Consider the following 20,618-nt stretch of genomic DNA (forward strand, 5'->3'; position numbering starts at 1 on the left):
CCCATAAGGTTAACAGCTGACCTATCAGCAGAAACTGCAAGCCAGAGGGAGTGGCAGGCCGTATTCAAAGTCATGAAAGGGAAAAACCTACAACCAAAATTACTCTACCCAGCAAGGATCTCATTCAGATTCAATGGAGAAGTTAAAATATTTACAGATAAGCAAACGTTAAGAGAATTCAGCACCAACAAACCAGCTTTACAACAAATGCTAAAGGAACTTCTCTAAGCAAGAAACACAAGAGAAGGAAAAGACGTACAAAAACAAAGCCAAAACAATTAAGAAAATGGTAATAGAACATACATATTGATAATTACCTTAAATGTAAATGGACTAAATGCTCCAATCAAAAGACACAGACTGGCTGAATGGATACAAAAACAAGACTTGTATATATGCTGTCTACAAGAGACCCACTTCAGACCTATGGACACATACAGACTGAAAGTGACAGGATGGAAAAACATATTCCATGCAAATGGAAATCAAAAGAAAGTTGGAGTAGCAATACTCATAACAGACAAAATAGACTTTAAAATAAAGACTATAACAAGAGAGGAAGATGGCAGAAGAATGAGACGCGGAGATCACCTTCCTTCCCAAAGATACATCAGAAATACATCTACTCGTGGAACTGCTCCTACAGAACACCCACTGAACTCTGGCAGAAGACCTCAGACCTCCCAAAAGGCAAGAAACTCCTCACGTACCTGGGTAGGGCGAAAGAAAAAAGAAAAAACAGAGACAAAAGAATAGGGATGGGACCTGCACCAGTGGGTGGGAGCTATGAAGGAGGAAAGGTTTCCACACACTAGGAAGCACTTTAGCGGGCGGAGACTGCGGGTGGCGGAGGGGGGATGTTTCGGAGCTGCGGAGGACAGCACAGCAACAGAGGTGTAGAGGGCAAATGAAGAGATTACTGCACGGAGGATCGGTGCCGACCTGCACTCACCAGCCCGAGAGGTTGTCTGCTCATCCACCGGGGTGGGCAGGGGCTGGAAGCTGAGGCTCGGGCTTCGGTTGGAGCACAGGGAGAGGACTGGGGTTGGTGGCGTGAACACAGCCTGAAGGGGTTAGCGCACCACAGCTAGCCGGCAGGGAGTCTGGGGAAAAGTCTGGACCTGCCAAAGAGACAAGAGAATTTTTTTCCCTCTTTGTTTTCCGGTGCGTGAGGAGAGGGGACTAAGAGCACTGCTTAAAGTAGCTCCAGAAATGGGCGAGAGCCACGGCTATCAGCGCGGACCCCAAAGATGGGCATGAGACGCTAAGCCAGCTGCTGCCGCTACCAAGAAGCCTGTGTGCAAGCACAGGTCACTATCCCCACCTCCCCTAATGGGAGCCTGTGCAGCTCGCCACTGCCAGGGTCCCGTAATCCAGGGACAATTTCCTTGGGAGAATGCAAGGCGTGCCTCAGGGTGCTGCAACATCACACCGGCCTCTGCCGCCACAGGCTCGCCCCACATCCGTACCCCTCCTTCCCCCAGGCCTGAAAGAGCCAGAGCCCCCGAATCAGCTGCTTCTTTACCCCTGTCCTGTCTGAGCCAAGAACAGACGCCCTCAGGTGGCCTACACACAGAGGTGGGGCCAAATCCAAAGGTGAACCCCGGGAGCTGTGCAAACAAAGAAGGGAAAGGGAAATCTCTTCCAGCAGCCTCAGAAGCAGCGGATTAAATCTCCACAGTCAACTTGATGTACCATGCATCTGCAGAATACCTGAATAGACAACGAATCATCCCAAATTGACGAGGTGGACATTGGGAGCAAGATAAATATATTTTTTCCTCTTTTTGTGAGTCTGTACGTGTATGCTTCTGTGTGAGATTTTGTCTGTATAGCTCTGCTTTCACCATTTCTCCAAGGATTCAGTCCATCCGTTTTTTTTTTTTTACCTTTTAAAAAAATTTTTTCTTAAAAATTATTTTTATTTTAAAAACTTTATTTTATCTTACTTTATTTTATTACATTTTATCCTCTTTAACTCTTTCTATTTTTTCTCCCTTTTATTCTGAGCTGTGTGGATGAAAGGCTCTTGGTGCTACAGCCAGGAGTCAGTGCTGTGCCTCTGAGGTGGGACAGCCAACTTCAGGTCACTGGTCCACAAGAGACCTCCGAGCTCCACGTAATATCAAATGGTGAAAATCCGCAAGAGATCTCCATCTCAACACCAACACCCAGATTCACTCAATGACCAGCATGCTACAGTGCTGGACACCCTATGCCAAACAACTAGCAAGATGGGAACACAGCCCCATCCATTAGTAGAGAGGTTGCCTAAAATCATAATAAGTCCACAGACACCCCAAAACACACCACCAGACGTGGACCTACCCACCAGAAAGACAAGATCAAGCCTCATCCATGAGAACACAGGCACTAGTCCCCTCTGCCAGGAAGCCTACACAACCCACTGAACCAACCTTAGCCACTGGGGACAGACACCAAAAGCAATGGGAACTACGAACCTGCAGCCTGTTAAAAGGAGACCACAAACACAGTAAGATAAGCAAAATGAGAAGACAGAAAAACACACAGCAGATGCAAGAGCAAGGTAAAAACCCACCAGACCTAACAAAGGAAGAGGAAATAGGCAGTCTACCTGAAAAAGAATTCAGAATGATAGGAAAGGTGATCCAAAATCTTAGAAATAGAATAGAGAAAATACAAAAAACATTTAACAAGGACCTAGAAAAACTAAAGAGGAAACAAGCAACGATGAACAACACAATAAATGAAATTAAAAATACTCTAGAAGGGATCAGTAGCAGAATAACTGAGGCTGAAGAACAGATAAGTGACCTGGAAGATAAAATAGTGGAAATAACTACTACAGAGCAGAATAAAGAAAAAAGAATGAAAAGAACTGAGGACAGTCTCAGAGACCTCTGGGACAACATTAAAAAGACTGACATTCGAATTATAGTGGTCCTAGTAGAGGAAGAGAAAAAAAAAAGGGACTGACACAATATTTTAAGAGATTATAGTTGAAAACTTCCCTAATATGGGAAAGGAAAGTTAATCAAGTCCAGGAAGCACAGAGAGTCCCATACAGGATACATCCAAGGAGAAACATGCCAACACACATATAAGTCAACTAATGAAAATTAAATACAAAGAAAACATATTAAAAGCAGCAAAGGAAAAACAACAAATAACACACAAAGGAATCCCCATAAGGTTAACATCTGATTCTTCATTAGAAACTGCAAGCCAGAAAGGAGTGGAAGGACATATTTAAAGTGATGAAGGAGAAAAACCTACAACCAAGATTACTCTACCCAGCAAGGATCTCATTCCGATTTGATGGCGAAATTAAAACCTTCACAGACAAGCAAAACCTGAGAAAGTTCAGCACCACCAAACCAGCTTTACAAAAACTGCTAAAGGAACTTCTCTAGGCAAGAAACACAAGAGAAGGAAAAGACCTACAATAACAAACCCCAAACAATTAGAAAATGGGAATAGGAACATACATATGGATAATTACCTTAAATGTAAATGGATTAAAGGCTCCCACAAAAAGACACAGATTGGCTGAATGGATACAAAAACAAGACCCGTATATATGCTGTCTACAACAGACCCACTTCAGACCTAGGGACATACAGACTGAAAGTGAGGGGATGGAAAAAGATATTCCATGAAAATGGAAATCAAAAGAAACCAGGAGTAGCAATTCTCATTTCAGACAAAATAGACTTTAAAATAAAGACAATTACAAAACAAAGAAGGACACTACAGAATGATCAAGTGATCTATCCAAGAAGAAGATATAACAATTGTAAATATCTGTGCACCCAACATATGAGCAACTCAGTACATAAGGCAAATACTAACAGCCATAAAAGGGGAAATCGAGAGTAACACAATCATAGTATGGGACATTAACAAGCCACTTTCACCAATGGACAGATCATCCAAAATAAAAGTAAATAAGGAAACACAAGCTTCAAATGATACATTATTCAAGATGGACTTAATTGAAATGTACAGGACATTCCATGCAAAAACAACAGAATACACATTTTTCTCAAGTGCTCATGGAACATTCTCCAGGATAGATCATATCTTGGGTCACAAATCAAGCCTTGGTAAATTTAAGAAAATTGAAATGGTATAAAGTATCTTTTCCAACCACAACGCTATGAGATTAGATATCAATTACAGGAAAAAATCTGTAAAAAATACAAACACATGGAAGCTAAAAAATACACTACTTAATAACCAAGTGATCAGTGAAGAAATCAAAGAGGAAATAAAAAAAATACCTAGAAACAAATGACAATGGAGACACGATGAGCCAAAACCTATGGGATGCAGCAAAAGCAGTTCTAAGAGGGAAGTTTATAGCAATACAATCCTACCTTAAGAAACAGGAAACATCTCAAATAAACAACCAACCTTGCACCTAAAGCAATTAGAGAAAAAAAAAACAAAAAAACGCCAAAGTTAGCAGAAGGAAAGAAATAATAATGATCAGATCAGAAATAAGCAAAAAAGAAATGAAGGAAACAATAGCACTGATCAATAAAACTAAAAGCTGGTTCTTTGAGAAGATAAAAAAAATTGATAAACCATTAGCCAGACTCATCAAGAAAAAAAGGAAGAAGATTCAAATCAATAGAATTAGAAATGAAAAAGGAGAAGTAACAACTGACACTGCAGAAATACAAAAGATCATGAGAGATTACAACAAGCAACTCTGTGCCAATAAAATGGACAACCTGGAAGAAATGGACAACTTCTTAGATATGCACAACCTGCCAAGACTGAATCAGGAAGAAATAGAAAATATGAACAGACCAATCACAAGCACTGAAATTGAAACTGTGATTAAAAATCTTCCAAGAAACAGAAGCCTAGGACCAGATGGCTTCCCAGGCGAATTCTATCAAACATTTAGAGAAGAGCTAACACCTATCCTTCTCAAACTCTTCCAAAATATAGCAGAGGGAGGAACACTCCCAAACTCATTTTACGAGGCCACTATCACCTTGATACCAAAACCAGACAAGGATGTCACAAAGAAAGAAAAGTACAGGCCAATATCACTGATGAACATAGATGCAAAAATCCTCAACAAAATACTAGCAAACAGAATCCAACAGCACATTAAAAGGATCATACACCATGATCAAGTGGGGTTTATTCCAGGAATGCAAGGATTCTTCAATATACACAAATCAATCAACGTGATATACCATATTAACTAATTGAAGGAGAAAAGCTGTATGATCATCTCAATAGATGCAGAGAAAGCTTTCGACAAAATTCAACACCTATTTATGATAAAAACCCTGCAGAAAGTAGGCATAGAGGGAACTTTCCTCAACATAATAAAGGCCATATATGACAAATCCACAGCCAACATCGTCCTCAATGGTGAAAAACTGAAACCATTTCCAATAAGATCAGGAACAAGACAAGGTTGCCCACTCTGACCACTCTTATTCAACATAGTTTTGGAATTGTTAGCCACAGCAATCAGAGAAGAAAAGGAAATAAAAGGAATTCAAATCAGAAAAGAAGAAGTAAAGCTGTCACTGTTTGCAGATGACATGATACTATACATAGAGAATCCTAAAGATGCTACCAGAAAACTACTAGAGCTAATCAATGAATTTGGTAAAGTAGCAGGATACAAAATTAACACACAGAAATCTCTGACATTCCTATACACTAGTGATGAAAAATCTGAAAGTGAAATCAAGGAAACACTCCCATTTACCACTGCAACAAAATGAGTAAAATATCTAGGAATAAACCTACCTAAGGAGACAAAAGACCTGTATGCAGAGAATTATAAGACACTGATGAAAGAAATTAAAGATGATACAAATAGACGGAGAGATATACCATGTTCTTGGATTGAAGAATCAACATTGTGAAAACGACTCTACTACCCAAAGCAATCTACAGATTCAATGCAATCCCTATCAAACTACCACTGGCATTTTTCACAGAACTAGAACAAAAAATTTCACCATTTATGGAAACAAAAAAGACCCCAAATAACCAAAGCAATCTTGAGAACGAAAAACGGAGCTGGAGGATTCGGGCTCCCTGACTTCAGACTATACTACAAAGCTACAGTAATCAAGACAGTATGGTACTCGCAGAGAAACAGAAAGACAGATCAATGGAACAGTATAGAAAGCACAGAGATAAACCCACGCACATATGGTCATCTTATCTTTGATAAAGGAGGCAGGAACGTACAGTGGAGAAAGGACAGCCTCTTCAATAAGTGGTGCTGGGAGAACAGGACAGGTACATGTGAAAGTATGAGATTAGATCACTCCCTAACACCATACCAAAAAATAAGCTCAAAATGTATTAAAGACCTAAATGTAAGGCCAGAAACTATCAAACTCTTAGAGGAAAACATAGGCAGAACACACTATGACATAAATCACAGCAAGATCTTTTTTGACCCACCTCCTAGAGAAATGGAAATAAAAACAAAAATAAACAAATGGGACCTAATGAAACTTAAAAGCTTTTGCACAGCAAAGGAAACCATAAAAAAGACCAAAGGACAACCCTCAGAATGGGAGAAAATATTTGCAAATGAAGCTACTGACAAAGGATTAATTTCCATATTTTATAAGCAGCTCATGCAGCTCAATAACAAAAAAATAAAGAATCCAATCCTTAATTGTGCAGAAGACCTAAATAGACATTTCTCCAAAGAAGATATACAGACTGCCAACAAACACATGAAAGAATGCTCAACATCATTAATCATTAGAGGAATGCAAATCAAAAGTACAACGAGATATCATCTCCCACCAGTCAGAATGGCCATCATCAAAAAATCTAGTAACAATAAATGCTGGAGAGGCTGTGGTGAAAAGGGAACACTCTTGCACTGCTGGTGGGAATGTGAATTGGTACAGCCACTATGGAGAACAGTATGGAGGTTCCTTAAAAAACTACAAATAGAACTACCATATGACCCAGCAATCCCACTACTGGGGATATACCCTGAGAAAACCATAATTCAAATATAGTCATGTACCAAAATGTTCATTGCAGGTCTATTTACGATTGTCCGGAGATGGAAACAACCTAAGTGCCCATCATCGGATGAATGGATAAAGAAGATGTGGCTCATATATACAATGGAATATTACTCAGCCATAAAAAGAAACGAAATTGAGCTATTTGTAATGAGGTGGATGGACCTAGAGTGTGTCATACAGAGTGAAGTATGTCAGAAAGAGAAAGACAAATACCATATGCTAACACATATATATGGAATTTAGGGAAAAAAAAGTCATGAAGAACCTAGGGGTAAGACAGGAATAAGGACACAGACTTACTGGAGAATGGACTTGAGGATATGGGGAGGGTGAAGGGTAAGCTGTGACAAAGTGAGAGAGTGGCATGGACATATATACACTATCAAACGTAAAATAGGTAGCTAGTGGGAAGCAGCCGCATAGCACAGGGAGATTAGCTTGGTGCTTTGTGACCACCTAGAGGGGTGGGATAGGGAGGGTGGAGGGAGGGAGACGCAAGAGGTAAGAGATATGGGAACATATGTATATGTATAACTGATTCACTTTGTTATAAAGCAGAAACTAACACACCATTGTAAAGCAATTATACTCCAATAAAGATGTTAAAAAAAAAAAAAAGCTAAAAACAGAACTACCCTATGACCCAGCAATCCCACTACCGGGCACATACCCTGAGAAAACTGTAATTCAAAAAGAGAAATGTACCACAATGTTCATTGCAGCACTATTTAGAATAGCCAGGACATGGAAGCAACCTAAGTGTCCATCGACAGATGAATGCATAAAGAAGATGTGGCACATATACACAATGGAATATTACTCAGGTATAAAAAAGAAATGAAATTGAGTTATTTGTGAGGTGGATGGACCTAGAGTCTGTCATACAGAGTGAAGGATGCCAGAAAGAGAAAAACAAATATTGTATGCTAACACATATATATGGAGTCCAGAAAAAAAAAATCGCTCGAATGAATTTACAGCCAGAACCAGAATAATAACACAGACATAGATAATGGACTTGAGGACACGGGGTGGGAAGGGTACGCTGGGACAAAATGAGAGTGTAGCACTGATATAGATACACTACCAAATGTAAAACAGCTAGCTAGTGGGAAGCTGTTGCACAGCACAGGGAGTCCAGCTTAGTGCTTTGTTATCCCCTAGAGGGGTGGGATAGGGAGGGTGGGAGGGAGGCGCAAGAGGGAGGGGATATGGGGATATATATATATATATATATATATATATATATACACACACATACAGCTGATTCACTTTTTTATACACCAGAAACTACCCCAACATTGTAAAACAATTATACTCCCATAAATATGTTTAAAAAAAACAAAAAGAAACTATCTCAAAGGCATTTTTTTACAGTCCTTCCTTTATAGTAAGGTAATGCTATTAAATAATCCAGTCCATCCACAAACAGCTCCCCGTATCTGCTGTAGTGTCTTCTACCATATCATTCTATATTTATGCATGTGTGAGATAATAAGTGTTCTAAACATTCTTATTTTGATAACCTGAACCTGTTGTTACTTCTGGGCTCTTGTCCTCTCCAAGTTACACAGTAAAGCCCAGGGCAAATGGGAAGAAGCTGAGTGTTGGTTCCTGCCTCATATCCCTTACTGTGCCACTGCCTCTTGGACCATAGTTTCCTCCACTGTAAGTTTCTCTTACGTTCCTACTGCCACCAAAATTTCCAGTCTTCATTGGACCATAGATATAAGGTTGCTAATTATAATTTCTAAAAACATTCTAATTTCTACTTCCATAAATTTTTCCTGCATAGTTGTCATAATCACCTCTGTAGCCTCCCCACTACTCGCCTCTGGCTGCCAGATCCAGGTTCTCCACTATTATATCTTCATCTTCCTCCTTCATAACCTGTGCTACCTCTAAAATTGCCACCTCCAGATCTTCCTCCATACCCATTATAGCTATCCCCAAATCCATGTCCTCTTCCATATCCATCAGATCCTACTCTACACTTGCCTCATGATCCTGGTCCCAAAATTCACTGCCTCCGCACGAATCCCTCAAAGTCTCCTCTGCCATTCCTAGAACTTTGGACTTCCTGTGTTTCTTGTCTAGATAAAGCCTTTCTTACTTCTGACCACCGATGGTATGGTATTGCTGCAGTACAGTTTAATCCACATGATCATGGTTATCAAAAGTAGTAAACCCAGAACTTCCCTTGTGGTCAAGTGGTTAAGACTCTGCCCTTTCAAAGCGGGGGATGTGGGTTCAATCCCTGATGAGGGATCCCATGTGCTGCACAGCGCAGCCAAAAAAAAAAGTAATAAACCCAATGCTTCTTTTCTTTCCAGACTCTCAATGCCTCCTTTCTTTCCACACTGCCTATCAGTAATTATCTCAAATGACATCAGCTTTTCCATAGTCCTTGCAGTAATCTCTAAGCTGATGTTCTTTGGTATCTTCTTTAGTTCCACCAACAAACAGCTTTTCAGTTACATGAGTGCCAGGTTGTCCAGATTCCTCTCTGGCACATCTTGGCTCAATCACTCTTCCATCAATTGAATGAGATTTTGCAGCCATGGCAGCATCAACCTTATCTATGGATGGAAAAGTTACAAAACCAAATACTCTTTTGAGTTTTGCTTGCAGGATCTCTCATTACCAGAGTCTGTAAGTTTTCCCCATGGCTCATAGTAGTTCCTCAAGCTTTCTTCTGTGGTTTCAAAGCTTAAGCCACCAATAATGTTTATAGAAATGTCCCTTTTCTCTCTCAATAGCAGATTCACTCACTTCAGCTGGATTTCAACCCAGACAGATGAGAGAGATATCCACCAATGAGCATGAGCATACTTGTCCTGACACTGTTCTCTTGAGGCATTCTTTTCTTGATGGTCTCTGCTTCAGTGTAATGCATGCAGAGGCCTTCCGTACCACAAGATGGTTTTCAAAATCATTTATATTTCATGTTAGATCTCTGATTTCTCTTTTTATATTTGTTTTGTGAGCTAGCTTAATTTCCCCAAATAACTATTTTTTCTCAAACTTTCCAAACTGAAGCTTTCCATCTTTCTCAATTTTCCTCCCTCTCTCCCTTCCATTATATTGACTTTCCCTTTAGTTCCTTTCAGCTGACTTGCATTACTGTCACACTGATTATTATAGTTTTATATTAAAATGCTAATAATAGAGCAAACTGGGTTTTATTATTTATCAGCATTTTTTGATAATATCATCAAGATAGTCATCCAGATATATATTAGAATTACTTTGTGGTGTTGAAATATATGCAAATGCTATTTTAAGTGAATTTTATTAAATTTACTGCTCATTTTATGGGAAATCTTGAATCTAGTTTGTTCAAAATTTTTTTATATAATATGTATATTTCTGCATACACGATTCATATAAAAATGGAAGTGACTTTTAAGATTTCTGAAACATATTTGACATACTTCTCCCCTAAATTTAACATAAAGATTCTCTCAATCAGGCATTTAGGCCTAATTTTGCCCCTGTCATTGAGGCAAAATTCTTGTGAGAATTCTTTACTCCACACCATGTGAATTATGAAGATTTCCACTGTCTGGCAGGAGCAGGCACTATTCCTTGCCCTATGTGAGCTCACGGTATTTCTCTCTAATCTTTTTCAGTTTCTTTCTTGGGGGGTTGCACATGTGCACATTGGTTGGCACTCAACTGACACTTGAGGAAGAGGACCCTCCACTTGGATTTCCCTTCTCTGTCCTGTGGCCTGAAATTTCTCTCCATCCAGTGATGTTCAAAGTCTCATCTGGTTTCTTACCTCTTTCTCAGGGTTCATTGCTCTTCATTGTCTTATGTCCGATGTCTTCAAACCTGTCATTTCATATATTTTGTTTTTTTAAAGTTGATTTAGGCAAGAGGTTAAATCTGGTTCTCATTACTTCATTTTGAGTAAATAGGAAGTAATTTGAAAACACTTTCATCAAATTCCTAGAAAAGGAGTATGTCTGCTTATTAATACGTCTTTAATATAAATTATTTTTTTTTATTTTGGCTGCTTTGGGTCTTTGATGCTGCATGCAGGCTTTCTCTAGTTGTGGCAAGCAGGAGATACTCTGCTGTGCATGGGCTTCTCATTGTGGTGGAGAATGGGCTCTAGGCACACGGGCTTCAGTAGCTGTGGCACGTGGGCTCAGTAGTTGTGGCACACGGGCCCTAGAGCACAGGTTCAGTAGTTGTGGCACACAGGTTTAGTTGCTCTGTGGCATGTGGGATCTTCCCAGATCAGGGTTTGAACCTGTGTCCCCTGCATTGGCAGACAGATTCTTAACCACTGCACCACCAGGGAAGCCCTGTTTATTAATACTTTGAAATGTTTCTAAGCTTCCTATTCTGTTACATCTAATCAGCGATTTTTGTATTATTAAAATAATTTTAATTTTAGTTATTGTAGCTTTAAATGTCTTCATGCTTAGTTTTTCCTCATTTTTTCTTCTGATTGTTATTATTTTTAATAAACTTCAGAATTTTTCCTCTTTGAAAAAGAAAAATAGGGCTTCCCTGGTGGCCCAGTGGTTGAGAGTCCGCCTGCCGATGCAGGGGACACGGGTTCGTGCCCCGCTCCGGGAAGATCCCACGTGCCGCGGAGCGGCTGGGCCCGTGAGCCATGGCCGCTGGGCCTGTGCGTCTGGAGCCTGTGCTCCGCAACGGGAGAGGCCACAACAGTGAGAGGCCCGCGTACCGCAAAAAAATAAATAAAAGAAAGAAAGAAAGAAAAATGCCAGGACCTTTGGCACATTTTAGAAGTTCATTCATTATGCGCTGTTATTTAAATATAAAAACACTAGGGTGAATCTGCAGTATGGAGGACAAGTACACACCCAGGTGACTAAAAACTAAGAGGACTCCACAAGTTAAAAAAGAAAGATTTTAGTGCTCACCTGAACCACCCTTCTAATGCACCTGAAAGTCACTTTACTAGACTTTACTTATCTAATTTTCCACAATTTCTCCCAGAGCCCAAGTGGCTGTAATTAGGGATCTTAAGCGCGGGTTCCAACGGAGCAGAAGGGAGGCGTACTGGAGCTCAACAACTGGGTCCAGTGGGGAAATGTGCCCGCGCCCCGGCGCATTGTGGGTAATGTAGTCCCGCGCCCACCGGTGATCTGGCGAGTACGATCTTGAGCTTCGGAGCCCTCTAAGCATTTTGGGTATTGTAGTCCCTCCCAGAGGTATTGTGGGTATCGCACTTCCGCTTCGCGCTGTTGTATTTCTGGACATTGTGACCATCTTTTAAAGCTCATGGTGAGCAAGCCCCCCCCGTGGCCGCTGAGTCCCGGGGATAGAGGGTTGGGAAACCTTGGCGAGGGCAGGCGGGGTTGGTTTGCCCTGTCCGCGGGTTCCTTGAGGTTTGATTGTTTTCCGGACGGGGTCGGACGCAGTCCGCCTAGTAGGGGTTATGGGCTGGGTCTCGGGTCTCGTGCTGTCCGGCGGTGCTGGGGAGCCAGCGTCCTGTCCCGGAGGGGTCTGGACTGGTGCAGGTGATTTGGAGGACATAAGTACCCCTCGCCCGGAGCAGACGTCTCCACTGCTGGGGCGCGCGGCTCGGGCATCCTTCCTGGGTCTTAATTGGGGAGCGCGGCTCGGGCATCCTTCCTGGGTCTTAATTGGGGAGCGCGGCTGGGTGGTGCCAACCATGGTGATGGAAGCGCCGCTTGGCCTCGATGTCCCGGATTTTGGGGGAAGGACTGGCCTGGGGCAAACACCCAGACTTGCCTTGATTGGGGTGGGGAGGACGACTTGGGTCAGCGGCATCGGGGCCCGCAGGCTCCTGGGGGAGTTGGAAGGGCCTGGTGGGAGTCAGACATCCCCGGGTTTGCGTGGGGCGTCCTTGTGCCCAGATCTACGACTCCAGAAGTTGTCTGGCTCCTGCGGCGCTGGGGCTGTTCCAGGAGCTTGGGGTGGAGCAAGTGGAGTGCAGCTCACGGGGCAGGGAACTTTCCTCAACCCCCAGGGGGCTGGTGGCTGACTCCCTGAATTACTGGGGATGGAAGAGAGGAGTGGGTGGTAAGACGTCCAGACTTAAGTTTTATTTTAAATTTTGCATTATGAAAACGTTGTAAATATACACAGAAGTAGCCGTGAGGTCTCCTGGATTCATCGCTCAGCTTCACCACTTACGAATGAGAGCCCTATCTTTCTCTTCCAAATCTGCAACCTCAAGTGTGCATCTCTTTGGGCATTGCCTTTCCCTCGGGGCCTATCCCAGGCCTGCTGTGGGAGCCCCGCCCTCCATAGGGAGAGTTCAAATCCAGGTCGGCCTCTTTCTCATAGTCACGTTGAGCAAGGTACTGAACCTCCTGGGGCTGTTGGGAGTGTGGAAAGGGGAAAACGGGTGTCTGGTACATGCTAATATGACGTTCATTTCAATAGGGTTCAATAACCCCCATAGGCACATAGAAGATTAATGTCATGCTGGACATCAGCATGACATGAGAGAAGGCTTATTCTAAAACCCATACCCTGCTTCTGTCCCGCGTATTGTCCTTCCCTTCCATACCTGGTTCTGATACCTTACTTTAGTGAAGCCAGCTGCAGGCTTGGGGGTTTCCAGCCTGCTCTCTGTGCTGGGAGAGAATCCTGAGGCCAGAACCACTTCTGTTGTACCAGGTTTGCCCTGGAGCACTCTGCTCCCTCACATCCAGAGGGGACTGCCCGTTAGGGAGGAGGGAACTCCTAGGGGCCTGGCAGCTCTGCCTCAGATGGGTACCACTTCCTTGTTGTGTTCTTGTCTTTGGTCATAATGGAGGGTGTGTCCTTGATATCCTATGCCAAAGTCATAATCCCTTTGGGGCACAGCTGCAGGTGGTCTCCCAGGAAGCCAGGCTTGTTCTTGAAGGGGCACATTCCTGTGCCCTCATTCAGGGCTTTCTATCTTCTCCAGAGTTGCTCCTGCATTGTCCTGCATTGTTTCTCTCCATATACATTCGCACTGTTGTATTCTCAGGGCCTTAGAGTGCTGCCAAAACAACGATGGTGAAAAGTACTGTTTTGTTAGCAGTAGTCCTGTGTTGGCAGTGTGCTTTCTATTCACTGCCATATTTTATTTTCTCAGTCACCTTGCACATTAGGTAGTTGAATTCTCATTTTCTAGAGAGGGAAATGGTGTAATAGAGAATTAAGTAACTTTTACTTTGGAGCTATTAAAACTTTCAAAGTTTTAATGAAAATTTAAAAGGAGCTGCTCTATTTTTCACGTTTGTCTCATACATCTAATGCTGATAAAGATAAAATATATGTTCATTTTCTCCTGATCATTGGTCTCAGCCCCTAACAGTAATGGTGACATTAATGACACCAGCAGAAGGCTGGAATCAGACCAGTGTTTGAAGTCCACATACCACCCACCCCTACCCCCACCCCCATAAAGTTTTTTCTCCTTTCCTTTTTTGGGGGTATAGAAGGAGATGGAGTTATTACACTTAAAGTTTATTATGAAAATTTTACAAATGCAGCCAAAAGTAGTGAGAATACTGATAGAGCATCTTTGCACCTCTCACTCAGCTTCAGCAGTTGTTAACATTCTGCTCTTCTCTTTCTTTTAGTTTTCTCTGTTGTAGTATTTTGCAGCAAATCCCAGGTATTTTACCTGTAAATACTTCAGTGTGCATCGTTTTTGAATAAGGACTTTATAGAAAATAACCTTTATACCAAATGGCACACCCAACAAAATTAACCATAATTCCTTAATGTCATCTAATATTCAGCCTGTGTTCATTTACCCCATTTGTCTCAAAATGCCTTTCTACAGTTTAAATCCTACTCTCTTAACCCAGTTAAGAGGCATGAACAGGGAAATATCTGGAATTCTGTCTTCTGAATCCCCCCTTCCCCTTTCTTTATACCCACTCTTGCCTTGCTGATCTTTGTTAATAGCAGGAGTCCACCTCTGGGCACTTGCTCCTTGACCTCAGCGTTCTTCTTGCCTCCTTGTGTTTCACAGATTTTCTCACTAATCTGATGAGCTGTTAAATCCTGTCAATTCTTCCCTTTCTCCTCTCCCCTCACCTTTGTGTTAGCTCAGCATAATTTGTCTTTCCCCACGTTCTAGTTTGTCTGTTAAAAAAGGACCCGCCCTTTGGGTTCTGAAGCTGGACTCTTAGCCTCCACCACCTATTGACTCTGTGACTTTGGATATTGCTTCTGTTCTATGTGCCTCCTTTTTCCTTATCTGTAAAATGGGGTTGATAGCAATGTCAGGGTTGTTGTGAGGTGGAAGTGCGCCTGTGCTTCTGAAGTGGTTAGGGTGCCTGGCGCACAGTGAGTGCTCAGGGAAAAGTGAGTTGTGGTGATGATTATCAATTCTGAATTGCTCCCCCAACCCACCTTTCCAGAATTATCCTTTACTCTTCACACTGATTGGACTCTGTCTTACAGTCATATGGGAATATATTCTATTCCATGCAGTTGTATTCCTTCATGCCTTTATTTTTGAATTTTATTTTATTTATTTTTTTATATAACAGGTTCTTAGTAGTTATCAATTTTAAACATATTAGTGTATATATGTCAATCCCAATCTCCCAATTCATACCACTACCACCACCACCCCCACCACTTTCCCCCCTTGGTGTCCATACGTTTGTTCTCTACATCTGTGTCTCAATTTCTGCCCTGCTAACTGGTTCATCTGTACCATTTTTCTAGGTTCCACATATATGTGTTACTATACGATATTTGTTTTTCTCTTTCTGACTTACTTCACTCTGTATGACAGTCTCTAGATCCATCCACGTCTCTACAAATGACCCAATTTCATTCCTTTTTATGGCTGAGTAATATTCCATTGTATATATGTACTGCATATTCTTTATCCATTCGTCTGTCGATGGGCATTTAGGTTGCTTCCATGACCTGGCTATCGTAAATAGTGCTGCAATGAACATTGTGGTGCGTGTGTCTTTTTGAATTATGGTTTTCTCTGGGTATATGCCCAGTAGTGAGATTGCTGGGTCATATGGTAATTCTATTTTTAGTTTTTTAAGGAACCTCCATACTGTTCTCCATAGTGGCTGTATCAGTTTACATTCCCGCCAACAGTGCAGGAGGGCTCCCTTTTCTCCACACCCTCTCCAGCATTTGCTATTTGTAGATTTTCTGATGATGCCCATTCTAACTGGTGTGAGGTGATACCTCACTATAGTTTTGATTTGCATTTCTCTAATAAGTGATGTTGAGCAGCTTTTCATGTGCTTCTTGGCCATCTGTATGTCTTCCTTGGAGAAATGTCTATTTAGGTCTTCTGCCCATTTTTGGATTGGGTTATTTGTTTTTTTAATATTGAGCTGCATGAGCTGTTTATATGTTTTGGAGATTAATCCTTTGTCCGTTGATTCATTTGCAAATACTTTTTCCCATTCTGAGGGTTGTCTTTTCATCTTGTTTGTAGTTTCTTTTGCTTTGAAAAAGCTTTTAAGTTGCATTAGGTCCCATTTGCTTATTTTTGTTTTTATTTCCATTACTCTAGGAGGTGGGTCAAAAAATATCTTGCTGTGATTTATGTCAAAGAGTGTTCTTCCTATGTTTTCCTCTAAGAGTTTTATAGTGTCCGGTCTTACATTTAGGTCTTTAATCCATTTTGAGTTTATTTTTGTGTATGGTGTTAGGGAGTGTCCTAATTTCATTCTTTTACATGTAGCTGTCCAGTTTTCCCAGCACCACTTATTGAAGAGACTGTCTTTTCTCCATTGTATATCCTTGCCTCCTTTTTCATAGATCAGTTGGCCATAGGTGCATGAGTTTATCTCTGGGCTTTCTATCCTGTTCCATTGATCTGTATTTCTGTTTTTGTGCCAGTACCATATTGTCTTGATGACTGTAGCTTTGTAGTATAGTCTGAAGTCAGGGAGTCTGATTCCTCCAGTTCTGTTTTTTTTCCCTCAAGACTGCTTTGGCTATTCGGGGTCTTTTGTGTCTCCATACAAATTTTAATATTTTTTGTTCCAGTTCTGTAAAAAATGCCATTGGTAATTTGATAGGGATTGCATTGATTCTGTAGATTGCTTTGGGTAGTAGAGTCATTTTCACAATATTGATTCTTCCAATCCAAGAACATGGTATATCTCTCCATGTGTTTGTATCGTCTTTATTTTCTTTCATCAGTGTCTTATAGTTTTCTGCATACAGGTCTTTTGTCTCCCTAGGTAGGTTTATTCCTAGGTATTTTATTCTTTTTGTTGCAGTGGCAAATGAGAGTGTTTCCTTAATTTCTCTTTAAGATTTTTCATCATTAGTGTATAGGAATGCAAGAGATTTCTGTGCATTAATTTTGTATCCTGCAACTTTACCAAATTCATTGATTAGCTCTAGTAGTTTTCTGGTAGCATCTTGAGGATTCTCTATGTATAGTATCATGTCATCTGCAAACAGTGACAGTTTTACTCCTTCTTTTCCAATTTGTATTCCTTTTATTTCCTTTTCTTCTCTGATTGCCGTGGCTAGGACTTCCAAAACTATGTTGAATAATAGTGGTGACAGTTGACATCCTTGTCTTGTTCCTGATATTAGAAGAAATGCTTTCAGTTTTTCACCATTGAGAATGGTGTTTGCTGTGGGTTTGTCATATATGGGCTTTATTATGTTGAGGTAGGTTCCCTCTATGCCCACTTTCTGGAGAGTTTTTATCATAAATGGGTGTTGAATTTTGTCATAAGCTTTTTCTGAATCTATTGAGATAATCATACGGTTTTTCTTCTTCAATTTGTTAATATGGTGTATCACATTGATTGATTTGCATATATTGAAGAATCCTTGCATCCCTGGGATAAATCCCACTTGATCATGGTGTATGATCCTTTTAATGTGTTGTTGGATTCTGTTTGCTAGTATTTTGTTGAGGATTTTTGCATCTATATTCATCAGTGATATTGGTCTGTAATTTTCTTTTTTTGTAGTGTCTTTGTCTCTTTTTGGTGTCAGGGTGATGGTGGCCTCATAGGATGAGTTTGGGAATGTTCCTTCCTCTGCAATTTTTTTGGAAGAGTTTGAGAAGGATGGGTGTTAGCTCTTCTCTAAATGTTTGATAGAATTCACCTGTGAAGCCATCTGGTCCTGCATTTTGTTTGTTGGAAGATTTTTAATGACAGTTTCAATTTCATTACTTGTGATTGGTCTGTTCATATTTTCTAATTCTTCCTGGTTCAGTCTTGGAAGGTTGTGCTTTTTTAAGAATTTGTCCATTTCTTCCGGGTTGTCTATTTCACTGGCAGAGAGTTGCTTGTAGTAGTCTCTTAGGATGCTTTGTATTTCTGTGGTATCTGTTGTAACTTCTCCTTTTTCTTTTCTAATTTTATTGATTTGAGTCCTCTCCCTCTTTTTCTTGAAGAGTCTGGCCAATGGTTTATCAATTTTGTTTCTCTTCTCAAAGAACCAGCTTTTAGTTTTATTGATCTTTGCTATTGTTTTCTTTGTTTCTATTTATTTCTGCTCTGACCTTTATGATTTCTTTCCTTCTACTAACTTTGGGTTTTGTTTGTTCTTTCTCTAGTTCCTTTAGGTGTAAGTTTAGAACGTTTGTTGAGATTTTTCTTGTTTCTTGAGGTAGGCTTGTATCACTAAAAACTTACCTCTTAGAACTGCTTTTGCTACATCCCATAGGTTTTGGATCGTCGTGTTTTCATTGTCATTTGTCTATAGGTATTTTTTGATTTCCTCTTTGATTTCTTCAGTGATCTCTTGGTTATTTTGTAACGTATTGTTTAGCCTCCATGTATTTGTGTTTTTTACGTTTTTTTCCCTGTAATTGATTTCTAATCTCATAGTGTTGTGGTCAGAAAAGATACTTGATATGATTTCAGTTTTCTTAAATTTACTGAGGTGTGATTTGTGACCCAAGATGTGATCTGTCCTGGAGAATGTTTCGTGTGCACTTGAGAAGAAAGTGTAATCTGCAGTTTTTGGATGGAATGTCCTATAAATATTAATTAAATCTTCACTCTCATTATTCTGAATTCTTTTTCTGGATGGTTGCCTATCTCCACTTCATTCAGTTGTTTTTCTGGGGTTTTATCTTGTTCCTTCATCTGGTACATAGCCCTCTGCCTTTTCATCTTGTCTGTCTTTCTGTGAATATGGTTTTTGTTCCACAGGCTGCAGGATTGTAGTTCTTCTTGCTTCTGCTGTCTGCCCTCTGGTGGATGAGGCTATCTAAGAGGCTTGTGAAGGTTTCCTGATGGGAGGGACTGGTGGTGGGTAGAGCTGGCTGTTGCTCTGGTGGGTAGAGCTCAGTAAAACTTTAATCCACTTGTCTGCTGATGGGTGGGTCTGGGTTCCCTCCCTGTTGGTTGTTTGGCCTGAGTCAACCCAACACTGGAGCCTACCTGGGCTCTTTGGTGGGGCTAATGGCGGACTCTGGGAGGGCTCATGCCAAGCAGTACTTCCGAGAACTTCTGCTGCCAGTGTCCTTGTCCTCATGGTGAGACACAGCCACTGCCTGCCTCTGCAGGAGGCCCTCTAACACTAGCAGGTAGGTCTGGTTCATTCTCCTATGGGGTCACTGCTCCTTCCCCTGGGTCCCAATGAGCACACTGCTTTGTGTGTGCCCTGTAAGAGTGGAGTTTCTGTTTCCCCCAGCCTTGTCGAAGTCCTGCAATCAAATCCCGCTAGCCTTCAAAGTCTGATTCTCTAGGAATTCCTCCTCCCATTGCTGGACCCCCAGCTTGGGAAACCTGACTTGGGGCTCAGAACCTTCACTCCAGTGGGTGGACTTCTGTGGCATAAGTGTTCTCCAGTTTGTGAGTTACCCACCCAGCAGTTATGGGATTTGATTTTTTTGTGATTGTGCCTCTCCTACCGTCTCATTGTGGCTTCTCCTTGTCTTTGGATGTGGGGTATCTTTTTTGGTGAGTCCCAGTGTCTTCCTGTCAATGATTGTTCAGCAGTTAGTTGTGATTCCAGTGCTCTCACAAGAGGGAGCAAGAGCATGTCCTTCTACTCTGCCATCTTGAACCAATCTCTTCCTTCATGCCTTTATGCTTCACAAATTCACTCTTGTTATCTAAGTAGCTCAGATGTTTCTCCAGTGCAAAGATTTCTGAATGTTCTCTGGCAGAATTACTCCTATTGTTCCCTTTAGCCCCAGAGCACCTTATACGTGAGGACTCCAGGGCTTGCATGGTATATCCTGTTTGTCCCACTGGTTTTGAGATGGTGCTTTGAGGGACGGGCACCTTGTCTGCTCCTCATGGGTCACTGATTGGCACCCAACTGTGAGGATATGAGGGTTTGTCCTTTCTGCCTGGAAAGGTTTGTAGGAGGACTGATGGAAACTCAAGTAGAAAAGAGGGTTAGGCTATTATTGGGGTAGACCGTGGGTGCCAAGATAATAGGTGTGGACCTTTTTGTGTGGTCATTGGGACCCACTGCAGGGTTTTGAGCAGAGAAGGCTTATCATTTCCTCCTTCAGTTATTACTTCATCTCTGTGTTCTCCTTTAGAATGGAAATCATCAAGAGAGTTTTCTATGTTTGATAGTCCAGTTTTTTTCTGCCCAATCTCTAATTAATTTCCAGCTATTTGGGATTTTTTTAGATAATTTATTGTTACTGATTTCTTATTCAATTCCATTCAAGTCAAA

General features: G+C 41.3%; 1 protein-coding gene and 1 pseudogene across 2 annotated transcripts in view; one reads left to right on the forward strand and one right to left on the reverse strand.

The window, feature by feature from the left end:
* Positions 1–8,361: 8,361 nt before the first annotated feature.
* On the reverse strand, positions 8,362–12,289 carry LOC113615684 (heterogeneous nuclear ribonucleoproteins A2/B1 pseudogene; annotated as a pseudogene).
* ZNF169 (zinc finger protein 169) overlaps positions 11,760–20,618 on the forward strand; it is a 51,588-nt gene continuing 42,729 nt past the window's right edge. The window contains exon 1 of one of the 2 annotated variants that reach the window (XM_027098366.1): positions 11,760–12,290. The gene's annotated coding sequence lies outside the window, so the exon portion shown is untranslated. The remainder of the gene's footprint in view (positions 12,291–20,618) is intronic. The other variant, XM_027098367.1, reaches the window with a different exon arrangement.

Source organism: Aethalodelphis obliquidens, unplaced genomic scaffold (assembly GCF_003676395.1).
Source record: "Aethalodelphis obliquidens isolate GAN/ISIS:26980383/991018 unplaced genomic scaffold, ASM367639v1 scaffold122, whole genome shotgun sequence".
In the NCBI taxonomy this organism is placed as follows: domain Eukaryota; kingdom Metazoa; phylum Chordata; class Mammalia; order Artiodactyla; family Delphinidae; genus Aethalodelphis; species Aethalodelphis obliquidens.